Source organism: Lissotriton helveticus, chromosome 9, assembly GCF_964261635.1.
Source record: "Lissotriton helveticus chromosome 9, aLisHel1.1, whole genome shotgun sequence".
Classification (NCBI taxonomy): domain Eukaryota; kingdom Metazoa; phylum Chordata; class Amphibia; order Caudata; family Salamandridae; genus Lissotriton; species Lissotriton helveticus.
Genome location: NC_136070.1, coordinates 571,239,328 through 571,253,430, shown reverse-complemented (window position 1 = coordinate 571,253,430; position 14,103 = coordinate 571,239,328). Strand labels below are relative to the sequence as shown.

The 14,103-nt window shown below is 44.2% G+C and overlaps 1 protein-coding gene across 1 annotated transcript in view; it reads left to right on the top strand.

The window, feature by feature from the left end:
• LOC144781589 (protein Daple-like) overlaps positions 1-14,103 on the top strand; it is a 316,346-nt gene that overhangs the window by 262,966 nt on the left and 39,277 nt on the right. The window lies entirely within an intron of this gene.

The following is a 14,103-nucleotide window of genomic DNA, read 5'->3' as shown; positions in this document are numbered from 1 at the left end:
TGCAGGATCCGACCGCCACATGCATGGCGTGTGCAGTCCCGGTTTATACCAGGCTGGCGGACGGACTTCAGTCCTTCCGCCATCCTAGTGAGCCCCATAGTTTTTCTGAAGCGCTTACTGCATCATATAAAATTATTTATCATCATCATAGTTGTTCTTCATGGATAAAATAAGTCAGATTTTCACTTTGCCTTTATCCTCTGAGCTAAAACCTTCCTTTTGGTATGAATCTGGCTAAAACATGGGCCAGGCTTTCTTCCCCAATATATCTTTAGTGAAGTATATGGATAATCAGAGTATCATACAGTGTATGACAATAATCAAGTATTACTGATTATGTTACAAGCATAGCATATGCAATCAAGGTAAATGTTATCAATTTAGCATATCAACATCAGGGCCGGACTGGCTACCGGGCGTTATGGAATGCTGCTGAGCTGGGGGCTGATTTCGTTGATGGGGACCTGCGTGTACTGAACGAAATTCGTTTTGCTTTAATTATTTTGCAGTACACGCAGGTCTCCATGAACGAAATCTGCCCCCACCGCAGTGAAATCAGCCCCCAGCTCGGCAGAATTCCAAAACGCCCGGTAGTTAGTCCGGCCCTGATCCACATTCAATTTTATTAGAACTTCTAAGGAAATTTAGAACTATTGCCAACTAACCCCCGTTACCCTCCTGGTTCCCCCATGCCTGGTTTTCCCAAGTCTGCCAGTCTTAAAAATATATTTTGTTTTCACCATTGTCTTTTATTTTTGAATTGTGTTTTTGTATGCAAATATTTTTTTCTGTAAGTCTGGATCTAAGGAAAGAAACATATTGACAGTCCTTGCTAGGCTGTTGTGTTGCGGGACTCTACAGCGACTGCAAGGTGCTATTCCCTAGATTGCTACCAGCCAGTGCATTGAAAGCACCAGACCCCAATGTGAGACTCCCAGAGATCCTCCAAGGCTATCCTGCCTTTTTATTGAACGTTTATAGGGTATCTCAAAGTTTACATGAGATCTTACCATCAAGAAGGTTCCATGAGGTCAAGAGGACCTTCAGTGTCGAAAGATGATGAAGTTGAGTGGGTTCTGGGTTTCAATTCAACTTGATTTGTAAAGGGTTTTAGATGGCCTTCCATGCCATTAGGGCAATGATGTCAAAGCATTGTTTATTTCAACCATAACATCATGGAAAGGTATTCCATCAAAGGTGTCATCACAGAACTTTAGAGGCTATGAGGCCAGATGTGCACCATGTTACTGAGAGGTCTGTGACATGTTATGTTACGCAGATTTGTAGAGCTCACTATTACCTGGGAGGGTACCCTGATGCTGAGCAGGTGTGAGTCGAGCCACACCTGTGGGGCTTAGTCTTCAGTTACTTGCAGAATTCAAGAAGTGAGGAGGAGGCTCTTATGTGTAGCAGCAGGTCATTAAACGATTTAGTGCAATGTCAGAAAAGGCTCGACCGCAGAATGCGGTTTTCCATATGTGTGGGATTTGTGCAAGTAGGAGTTTGGATAAACAAAGATGTCTGGAAGGTTTGTGAAGGCAGATGCAATTGTTGAGGTATTCTGGGCCAGTGTTATGTAGTGCTTTGAAAGTGTGGGTGAGAAATTTGAATTGTGCTCGTTTGTGAATGGGGTGCCAGTGGAGCTCCTTCCAATGTGGTGTGAGTGTAAGTGCGGCAAGGGAGGTGAGAGTGAATCTGAGTGGTCTGCAGACTTCTGGTGAGTTTTTGTTTGATCTCAGCATAGAGGGTAGCCTATCTTGCTTGTGACCAGGGCTTGCATGACAGTTTATGGGGTTCTGAGTGGGAGCGATTTAAAATCTTCCTCAGCATCTTCAGGATATGGAAGCATGAGGCGGTGATGGGAATTACTTGGGCGGTTATGTTGAGTTTGCTGTCAGTGGAGATCCTGAGGTCTTTGGCGTGGGTATTGGCAGTGGGTGTTGGTCTTAGCTTTGTTTGTCACTAGGTGGATTACCACGTTGAAATGCATATCCCAAAGATAATGTTTTGGTCTTGGCTGTGTTTAGAGCTAGGCAGTTTGTTGTTCTTCATCCAGTAGGTGATTTTAGTCATGCAGTATTGAAATTGATCCGGGTACTGGGCGTTTTGTCCATAAAAGAGAGAATGAGTTGCGTGTCATCGGCGTAGGAGAGGACATTGATGTTGCGAGAGCAGATTGTGCTGGCGAGAGGGATCATGTATGCGTTGAAGAGTGTCACGCTCAAGAAGGATCTATCATATCTCAGCAGATGAGGTCGTAGGAGTTGGAGGTGTACGTTTCCAGGCTGACTATCTGGGTTCTTATGGTCATGAAGGAGCAGATCTGTCGGAGTGTATGTCCTTGGCGTAGGCATTGGTTAAGGATGGGGTAAAAGACTGTGTCAGATTCCGTGGAGGAGTCCAAGAGGAGGCCGCCATGCCATCTCGAGCCATGCAGATTTCATCTGTGGCGGCAATGAGGGCAGTTTCCATGCCCTGCTTGGGTCTGAAACCAAACCGACTGGTATCGAGAGCTGTTGGTCGTTGAGCTATTCGGTGAGGTGCCTGTTAATGATTTACTTTAAGACCTTGGCTAGGAATTGTAGCAGGAATATCGATCTTTAATTGGCGAACGTAAATTGGTCCGCAGAGGGCTTCTTCAGCAATGAGTTTCATGTTTCCAAGCATTTGGTAAGGCCGCAGAAGAGGTGGAGGCATTCTGAATAGGTGTGAGCATGGCGCTGATGGGTTGAAGTCCTTTGGAGGGATCACTGACAGAATATAGGAAACGCAAATATTGTGTGGACAGTATATTGTGTCAAAAATATTGAGACCAAAATATCGAGATGGGAAGTGCAAATAGGTAAGTATAAATGTACTATTCTTAAAACCACATCTATGTACCTTGAAGATGTACATATCATCAAAGTACATATATGTAGAGTTGTATATAGTAAAACTTTACGTACCTATAGAAACTTATCTTCACAATGTTTTTGTCCTCGATATTTTTGACACAATATTTTGTCCCACAATATTTGTGTTTCCGATATTTTGTCTAAATACCGGATGGATGAGTAGATGGCAGAGTGGATGGCAAGATGGATGGATGGCAGAGTGGTTGGATGAGTGGATGGATGGCAGGGTGGATGGATGGATGAATGATGAATGGAAAGCAGAGTGGAGGGATGGATGGCGGAGTGGATGGTTGAATGGATGGCAAAGTGGATGGCAAAGTGATTGGGTAGATGGATGGAAAGACGGACTGATGAATGACAGAGTGGATGGATGGATGGAATAGAGAAAGATTGAATGATGGATGAAAGAACTAATGGATGACGGAATGTAAAGGTAACATGGTTGACATCAGCGGGTGAATGGAAAGGTAAAAGGATGATGGATAGATGCTTGAATGGAAGAGAGAAGGGAGCTCTTATGGGGAGGGTTAGGCTCACTTGCTTCGCTTACTTTGTGCCATCAGAGGTTTAGTTCAAAGTGGGCGGCATTTTAAGTCTCTGAAGGTGTCACATGACATGGAGTAACATGCTGTCAGTTGTCGGGATTGTCTATGAAAAACGGGCAGAGCAAATTCATCATATCTGCAGTACCGTTGGCAGGCTGGCAGGAGTGAGCAATAGCGGGTCACATTCCAGGAGTGCCCCTTAAGAGCCAGTACCAGGACAGATTTGCCTCTGAAAGGCTGGTGGAGCTGGTTGAAATTTAATCACATGTAAGACCAGTGACTGAATTAGTAGTAGTGCTGTACACATTGAGTTTCATGTCTAAAAGACTGTCTGAGATGGGGTAGATTCAGCCATTTCTCAGCCTTGCATCCGAAAGGTCAAAAGAATTGGGGCAGAATCCCTCACATCCCAAGCACCATCATACATCTGATTGACTGTGATTTATCACTTTGTGAATAAAGTAAGTAAACATAAAAAACAGACCCAAGTATTTTTAGAGCACACACTCCCAGAAGGGATCATAGTGCTATTAACAAATAAAGCATTTTTCTTGTTGCTCCCTTGAATGGTTATCATTTTATCCTTCTCTCAAGGATGACAGACTAGGTAAAGACTCTGAGATACGACACTGTGAATGCAGAATCAAACATTAATCTCTGCAATGGATACATTAGTGTCAGCGGGGAAGTACAAGTGGCTATTTCTAATTATCCAGTATTATGGGTGTCTTTCATAGATTCACATGCCTGAATCATTCCCCGTCGTCGAGATGGGAGTCCCCGGTACATAGAAAAGTAATGTCCTATAGACATTCATAGAGAGAAGTAGGCCTAAGGGCCTTGGCTTAGTAGCCTATCTATGTCCTTTTGTAAAAAGGACCAAATTCTGAAGGTAGCCAATCAGCTACCACCTCCCTCTAGAACCTTCCTGCCAGGAGCCTCAGTCTCTCAGATTTTCTACCGCACGTTGTGCTAGGGAGTCTCCACCTGAATTCTCCTCAGGTTTCTTGGATTTATCTCTTTTCTTCACAAAACTTGGATATTTTCTTCAACAAACAACAATGGCTGATCAGCAGAAGAAGGGTCTGTTCAGAGCCTGTTCATCCTGTGGTAAGAAGAGACTGCACGTCGATGACAAGCATGAAACTTGCCTCTACTGTCTTTATCCTGACCATTCTCCTAAAGAATGTAAGATTTGTAGAACATTCTCTACTAAGACTCTTAAAGACAGAGAAGGGAGACTGCTCCTCTGGTTGAACAGACTAAAAACCAAGAGATGATGTCATGTCCTCAGATGGCAGTGAAATGGCTTCAGTTTCATCGAAACTGTCCTTGAAGAGGCCAAGGGTTGCTTCCCCTAGCCCTACAGACGTTCCTCCTAAAAAGACTGCCACAAAGTCTTCTGAGGCAAAATCTGTCACGTCTGTGAAGGATGTTCCCACCTTCAGAAAGCCATCGCAGTCATCGTCGACGAGTTCGTCGACGTTTTCTTCAAGAAAAACCACCTATGTCTCCACATGGAGGACGACGGTGTCGACTACAATGGCGTCGTCAGCCTCTTCATCAACGACGACGACCACTCAATTGTCGACGGCGGGTAAGTCACTATCATCGATTGTACTGATAAAAAAGCAATCGACGTTGATCAAGGTTCCGTCGACGTCATCGTCGTCGACGACGACACCGTCGACGACGAGACAAAAACCGTCGACACCTACACCGTCGACGAAGACGCCATCGATATCTGGCGCACCGTCAACGAAGACATCGGCGACGAGTATGCCGTTGACGACGAAGGCACCGTCGACGAGCACACCGTCGACGGCGAAGCCACCGTCGACGAGCACGCCGTCGACGAGCACGCCATCGACGACGAAAGCACCGTCGACAGGACCGTCGACGCAGACAGCACCGTCGACGATAACATCGCCGACGACCGCGATGTCGACGAAGGGACCGTCGCCGACCTCATCGTCGACGATTGCTACACAGTCGACGCCAGCACCGACAATGACAGCAACGATGACGAAGTCGTCGACGACAACGTCGACGCCATGGAAAAAAATCAGAATTACTACCGCCAGAAAAGTTTACAAAAAGCCCTATTACACCAGATTTAACATATCCAAGTAGGGTACAAAGATTACCCCCATCTTGTCTGCTACAAGATGATGAATCAGACGATGACCAGTTCGATCAAGCTACTAGCCCATCGGATCTCATTGTGAAATGCCAGAGCACAGATGACGATGGAGATGAGGTCATCTTTACGGAAGAGACCGTTCAGGCATAAGTCCAGACACAAGTCACTCCTATGATCTGCCTTCCAGCATCTATAGTCACCGATCTACAATTCTTGATCCAAGACTATAAAAAACGATTCCCTGAATCACCAACGGCCCCTTCTACGGAGAAATCTCCGGTATCATCCGGACCGCAACCATCTCCAAAAACAAGACCACCTCCTTTGGATATTCCTCCAGAGAGGGAAACAATTCATCACGTTCAATCTTCTGATGAAGAAGGCTATGACCCAGAAGAAGGTGAGGTTCAAGACGACCTGTCCAATAACAGAGACGATGAAGATTATATCGCTCATTCTCCAGCTACGCCTGAACCCAACACTTCGGAATCTCCGCCAGTGGATATTGGCGGATTCCATAATTTGGTAGAGAGAGCAGCCACTAGATTCCACATGACTATGGAATCACATGAAACTGACTGTTTTCTATACGATTTTAAGGATCCAATCAAAAAGACGGCTAGATCAATTCCCATAATAGATCAAATTTGGGAACAAGGTCAACAACTAATGCAAACACCTGCATCGGTTTCAATAGTGGTACCTAGACTAGATAAGAAGTATAAGGCACCAACAACAGCACCTACCTGCCTTAATGCACATCCCAAGCCGGATTCTGTAGTCATCCAAGCCGCACAAAAGAACTCTAGAAATCTGTCCTCTCCTTTGTCAGCACCACCAGACAAGGAGGGTAGGAAATTGGACGGCATCGGCAAACGTTTTTCGACAACGTCAGCCATGACTATCAAGATAGCCAACGCCATTGCGCTACCAGGCAGATACAACAGACAATTGTGGGAAGACATTGTCCCGTACCTAGCAGACACACCTGAAAACTTAAAGGATGAGGTTCAATCGCTCCTTAAGGAGGGACAACTGTCAGCATCGGAGATCATCGATTCTGCTGTAGATATCGCAATGACAGGCTTTAGACAGCTAGCAGGTGCAGCAGTTTTGCGCAGACAAGGATGGCTCAAGGCAACATCCTTCCGCCAGGAAGTCCAAACCAAAGTATTGGACATGCCCTATGACGGACAACACCTATTTGGAGAAAAAATAGATGAAGCCTTACAAACAATCAAAAAAGACACTGACACAGCACAAGCTCTCGGCACATTACAATTCAGAAATCAGTCCTTTCGAGGGCACAGGGGCAGGGGCCAACCCTCTTACAGAGGATCATATCAAGGAAAATCCTCCTATTCCTACAATCAAAGCCGTTCACAATATCAGCAGCGGCAACAGCAACAAGGTCGTTAAATCTCCTACGGGAGATCAAACTTCAGGGGGAAAAACCAGAAGAAACCAGCCGGCGGACGCCAATGACCGTTTTCAACGGCCAGTCCCTCCACCATCTTGTTCTTTCAAAATTGGAGGAAAATTGACACACTTCCTCCACAATTGGAGATTAATAACGACGGATCGGTGGGTACTCCAATTAATCCAACACGGACACTCATTGGAATTCAGTTCAATCCCCCCGTTAACTCCTCCTCGCAAGATTCAACACAGACACCTATGATTACTCCTTCAAGAAATCTCTTCCATGTTAAAAAAAGGAGCAATAGAGCGAGTTCCATCAGCTCAAAAAGGGAAGGGATTTTATTCCCGCTTCTTTCTCATACAACAGAAAAAGAAGAAATGGAGGCCCATACTAGATCTCAGGGCACTCAATACATTCTTGAAGAGCCAATCGTTTTGGATGGTAACCATCCAGGAAATCTTGGGATCTCTGGAGGAAGGAGACTTTATGACGTCTTTAGACCTGCAAGACGCATATTACCACATCCCAATACACAGGCGCCACAAAAAATTCCTAAGATTCGCAGTAGCAGGTCAACACTACCAATTCTGTGTCCTCCCATTCTGCCTCAAATCAGCGCCTCACATTTTCACGAAATGCCTCGCTCCTGTGGCAGCTTTCCTCCGTCAGCAAGGACACCAGGTCTTTCCCTACCTGGACGACTGGCTGGTGAAGGCGCCATCTATGACAGACGCACTAATGTCTTCCAACGCCTGTCTCGATATTTTCAAACGTCTAGGTCTAACACTCAACTACAAGAAGTCAACTCTACAGCCCTCCAAGGTTATAACGTTCCTGGGGGCAACTCTAAACACGACCTCTTCCAAAGCATTCCCATCTCAGGAAAGGAAACACAAACTAATCACTCTGGCCACCACAGTGTCTTCAAAGAACACCATCAAAGTCCGTACTTTCAAGTCCCTCCTAGGGATGATGTCCTCTTGCATACTACTCATTCCACACTGTCGGCTCAGAATGCGCCCCCTCCAGGAGGCCTTGACCAAACAGTGGGCACAATGTACAGGTTCTTTCGAGGATCACATCATCATTACTCGACAAATAACCAAGACATTACTCTGGTGGAGGACAGCCAAGAACCTATCGAAAGGTCTAACGTTCCTGATGCCTGCAACTCCACATGTCATAACTACAGATGCTTCTCTAGAAGGATGGGGGGCAGTCCTTCAAGAATTACGAATCAGTGGCAAATGGACAGAACAAGAAAGGAAACTACATATCAACCTCCTGGAACTAAGGGCAGTTCTCCTATCTCTCCAAGCCTTCCTCCCTCGCATCAAAAACTCAGCAGTGCTTGTAAGAACGGACAACATGACAACAATGCACTACTTGAACAAGCAGGGAGGGACACGTTCGCTGACACTATCTCGCGAATCGCAAAAACTCTGGAACTGGCTAGTACACAACAACATCAAATTAACAGCAGAGTATGTCCCAGGCAAGGACAACGTCATAGCGGACGCTCTGAGCAGACAGAGGTCTCTGTTCCACGAATGGGAACTCAACCAAAAAGTGCTGGACGACATTTTCTCGGAATGGGGGAGACCGCAAATAGACCTCTTTGCCACCAAGGGGAATGCCAAATGCCACAACTTCGCAAGCTGGCATCTCCAACCACGGTCACTAGGAAATACATTTTCCATCGCATGGCGCAACGTGTTTGCGTACGCATTTCCGCCATTTCCCCTGATAACAAGAGTCATTCGGAAAATGAAAACGGACCACTGCACCTTGATCCTCATTGCCCCATACTGGCCGAGACAGCATTGGTTCACAGACCTCCGTCGCCTCTCAGTCCAACCAACAATCCATCTGGGACAACATCCCTCTCTACTCTCGATGTCCAACGGCCAAGTACTCCACCCGAATCTGAAATCTCTCAGATTATCGGCATGGCTCCTGACTACCGAGAGTTCTACCACCTAAACATCCCGCAGGACTGCAAGGAAGTCCTATCTAAGGCAAGAGCTGTCAGCACAAACAAAACTTATTCCTTGAAATGGAAACGCTTTTGTGTTTGGTGTATGGCCAACGATCTCCATCCCTTACGGATCACTCCAGAGCAGTTACTACCATATTTATTACATTTGGCACAATCAGGACTTGCCCATGCCTCTATCAGAGTTCATCTGGCAGCAATCTCCCGCTTTACAAGAACTTCAAAAGGACCCTCTCTATGGTCCCACAGATTAATAAAGCAATTCCTTAAAGGGCTCTATAGATCATTTCCACGGCCACGAAGGGTTCCACCAACATGGCACCTTAATGTGGTACTCAACCAATTGATGAAACACCCGTTTGAGCCCATCCATAGGGCTGATATCAAATACATTTCATGGAAAACAGCACTTCTTTTGGCTTTGACCTCAGCGAGACGGGTCAGTGAGTTACAAGCCCTTTCCATACAAGCTCCTTTTATGCAGTTCAAAGAAGACAGAGTGATTTTAAGAACTAATCCTTGCTTCATTCCTAAAGTCCCCTCGGACTTCCATTTAAATGAACCACTCGTACTCAGATCATTCTTCCCAAATCCCAGTACTCCAGCCGAAGGATCCCTTCACTCTTTGGATCTAAAAAGATGTCTTAAATTTTACCTAGACAAAACAAAACATCTCAGAAAAACGAATCAGCTTTTCATCGCTTTCAGCAGACCAAGAAAAGGCATGCCACTTTCCAAACAAAGCATTTCACGATGTATATCATCTGCAATTGCCTTTTGCCATGACAAAGCCGGACGTCCATTACACTCCAAAGTCCGAGCTCATTTCACAAGAGCTGTGTCCACATCGCCGGCACTATTTGCAGGGCAGCGACCTGGAAATCGCCGCACACATTTACCAGGCACTGCTGCCTGGATACGGAACTGATGCAGGATGCAGCTGTGGGCCAAGCTGTACTTCGCCATCTATTCCAGTAAGATGAGCCTTCCTCCTTCCCACCATCCTGTACTGGTATGCACATTTATTTACTTTATTCTTTGTACTTGTTGATGGTTACTAGTCGCATGATATGTATTATCTCAGACTGCTCATAATGTTCCATCACAAATGTGCATAATGTATTGCTTGCTACTCTGATTCAGGCATGTGAATCTATGAAAGACACCCATAATACTGGATAAGAAATGCGTTACTTACCTGTAACTGCAGTTATCCAGTATTGGTGTCTTTCATAGATTCACATGCAACCCTCCCGCCTCCCCAGGAAGGTCTCATCTCTCCCTCTATACCATATATTACGTCTACCTAGCTTGGTGCGTACGAAAATCTGAGAGACTGAGGCTCCTGGCAGGAAGGTTCTAGAGGGAGGTGGTAGCTGATTGGCTACCTTCAGAATTTGGTCCTTTTTACAAAAGGACATAGATAGGCTACTAAGCCAAGGCCCTTAGGCCTACTTCTCTCTATGTATGTCTATAGGACATTACTTTTCTATGTACCGGGGACTCCCATCTCGACGACGGGGAATGATTCAGGCATGTGAATCTATGAAAGACACCAATACTGGATAACTGCAGTTACAGGTAAGTAACGCATTTCTTACACCATTGCTCTTTTTCAGATTACGCGTGACATCCCACAGGATTCCTCGTCATCACTCCTGTTTAATATGTGTACCATCCTGTTAGCTTATCTGATTGAATCATTCAGATTTTTTATGTTTTTTAATATTTACAGGCAACAAAATCGTCAGGCACATAGAGGCTGCTGCCGTTCATTTGCACAATTGTATAGCAGACATAAATAGATGATGGCACAATAACTAATTTAAATTAAACAGTGACAAAACTAAATTTCCGCTCTCTGGGACACAACCACCTTACTGGATTAAACTGCAAGAAAGAGAGGATGGCATCTCACTCTACGTGGGTGACATGCTCCTGCACCTCCCCGCCGCAGACATGGGAATTTCCTGGTACGTCCGACTACTGTAGGAACTGGGGAGGGTATCTGGCTTATACACTACCTGGGAGAAAATCTGCACATTCCCTATATCTTTGAAAAAAAAGGAGAGGGGCTCCCCTACTCAAAAGGGACAGAGCACCAATAGACTCAAAAGTCAGAAATCAATTCTCCCTTGAGATACTTCAACGTGTGCATACACAAACAGATATCCGCATCAGTCATAAACAGTCACCCACACCTCATCAAGGTAACACACCACTCAGGATGTTAAGGTACTTATAAAAATATTTAAAGAAAATCCCGCAATATTTTAAATAAAAACATACAATTAAAAACGTTCCAAAACACATTCAATATAAAAAAGACATAATATATTACAATTTTTCAGAATGACAAAAACTCCTACCGCCCCCTGGAAAGGAATACAATGAGACACTCAAATGTGTCTTATAGGTGTTAATGTGTGATAATAGACAGCACACCGCAGAGGAATTAATTCTCGGTCCCTGTATATTTACTGCCTTTAACAAATTTAACAAAGATGCTGGAATTTTTGTTAAATTTGTTAAAGGCAGTAAATCAAATAATTATCACAAACTAAAACCTATAAGACAAATTTGAGTGCCTCATCGTATTCCTTTCCAGGGGGCTGTAGGAGTTTTTGTCATTCTAAAAAAGTTGTAATATATTATGTCTTTTTATATTGAATGTGTTTTGGAACCTTTTTAATTGTATGTTTTTATTAAAATATTTCAGGATTTTCATTAAATATTGTTATAAGTGCCTTAACATCCTGAGTGGTGTGTTACCTTGATGAGGTGTGGGTGACTGTTTATGACTGATGCGGATATCTGTTTGTGTACGCACACTTTGAAGTATCTCTTAAGGGAGAATTGATTTCTGACTTTTGTATTCCAGATATCCCTGAGCTACAAAAAGCACCGACTGTGGTGGCACTGCTGGGCATTTAATGGTAGACATCCGTGCTCAAATATCTGGGCGTAAACATCTACCATAATGACACAAACACTTGAGAGGGTAACTTGGAGGAATACTTTGGGCTTTGAAAGGAAGTATAGCCTTTTGGATTGGCTCAAACTCTCCATCATGGCCTATTTTGTCTGATGCAAAATGCTGATGCTGCCGCGTGTGCTCTACTAATTTGCAAATTTCTCGATTTGGATTCCTCAAAACTGGTTTGAAACCCTAACTTCACTCTTCAGGGAATTGATCTGGGATGGTGGGCACCATTGGATGTCACTGCGTGTACTACAACACCCAGTGTGAAATGGGGGACTGAGGGACCCAAATTTCAAGATGTACTATCTAGTGGCCCAAATGTAGTGGCTGACTAGGTGGATTGTGAAACGGAATCTCGTGGAACTGACAACATTACTCAACCATGCCAGTAGGAAACGCTAGTCGCTATCTTGAAGGGTACACCCAATTCAACAAGCTAAGCTTCTCAAAATAGTGATATATTATTGGAAGCGAGCAGTCAAGAAAAACCTTATGCGCCTGTCACTCAATCTAATTGCATTATCAACCCCCATGGGCAGGTGCTTGGCTGCAGGATGACTACGGGAATAGACTGCTGTGCTGTACGACTAGACACTGTGGGAGATTGGTTTGCCGATGGCACACTTAGAAGCCTGACCTGTATGGTCAATGACAGTGGGCTGCTGGACACTCAATTTCTGGTTCATGGAGCCGTACTACACTGATTAAGGCATATTTCGAGTGACAGGCTGAACCACAGACACACAAACTACTGCAGGCTCTTCTCACCTTTGGAACTGACACAGGCTGAAATATAAAACACTTTTATTAATGACCGTAGACACACTGGGGATCATGCAAATCAGTTGGAAAGATAGGGTAGGTAGACAGCTCGGGGATAAGGAATCGGTTTGCAAGAACTAACTTGCTTTAACACTTGTGTCCTGAGAAGATTGGTGCGCTGTCCAAGAAGACTTTATACTGTAAATGCACATGGCTTCCTTTATCTAAGGAAAAGGTAGCATATGAGACAGGGCTGCACATGTTACTAGAACAACAGTTATTGTAACATTTCATTTGATCATTATTTCCTACCTAAAAGCGGGAGTCCACTTGACTTGATGAACATAATATTGTGTACGTGTAATGTAATACTGAGCGTAATTGTGCATCTTGAAAAGTCATATGTTTTATGACATTAAAAGCTGGTACAGAAATATTGGTACAGACCAAAAAATATATATATTTAGAAAAACAGATTGGATGATTGTAATGCCAAACTCCATTGGCTGCAGCAGCCAGGCTTATATGATGTCTCCTCCACCAAGAACATGTGACTTCAGCAATGCAATCGTTGAACTGGGCTCTAGTGAATGGATGGAATAAGTTAAAGTCGCTCTGCTTGGTCTAAAAAGTTATGTGTTGTGACTTTGAATCCCATGTGACAAATCAGGTTCAATAGCACAAGCACTGTGAGCTGATCAGCATGCTGTATACATTCCATCATTCAAACGGACGAGGGTTGTCAGCAAAGGCTTTTCTCCTGTGTCTGCCTCCTTTTGGAATATGCTGCCTCTTACTACCCAACAGAGCGTGGTCATTTAAAGCTCAGAAAAGGGAAAAAACCTGCTTATATCATTAACATTGCAGTCTTGTTTATGCATTAATGAGTGTTATTGTTTTTGGAAGTCCAACAGCGCCTTGAAGCCTGAATATAGAATGTCATGTTTGATAAATACCCCAAAATGTAAATGATGAGCAATCAGCCCTGGTCACATGTAAGGATTTTAACAAATTGAAAAAACTGTAACTAAAATATATACATCTATATATATTTATCTTATTGCTACTGTTATAGAACAAGGCTCAGTGTACACCTTCCATGTCATGTAACTTTTTGAGAGTTACGCAATATATTCTTCCAGTTAAAGTTTATAGATTTTTTGAAGCCATCTCAACGGCTAGTGTCCCCTGCTGGAGAGTAGGACTACAGAAGTGGTCAGGAAATTATAAACCTATTTAGTAGCATTAAAAACCGTCCACCATTACACAGATGCTTCCTGTTGACAGGCAAGCAGGCCCAAAGTAGCTGAACCAGTATTCTTCTCTCAGCACTGGAGTGAGCACTTATCCTATG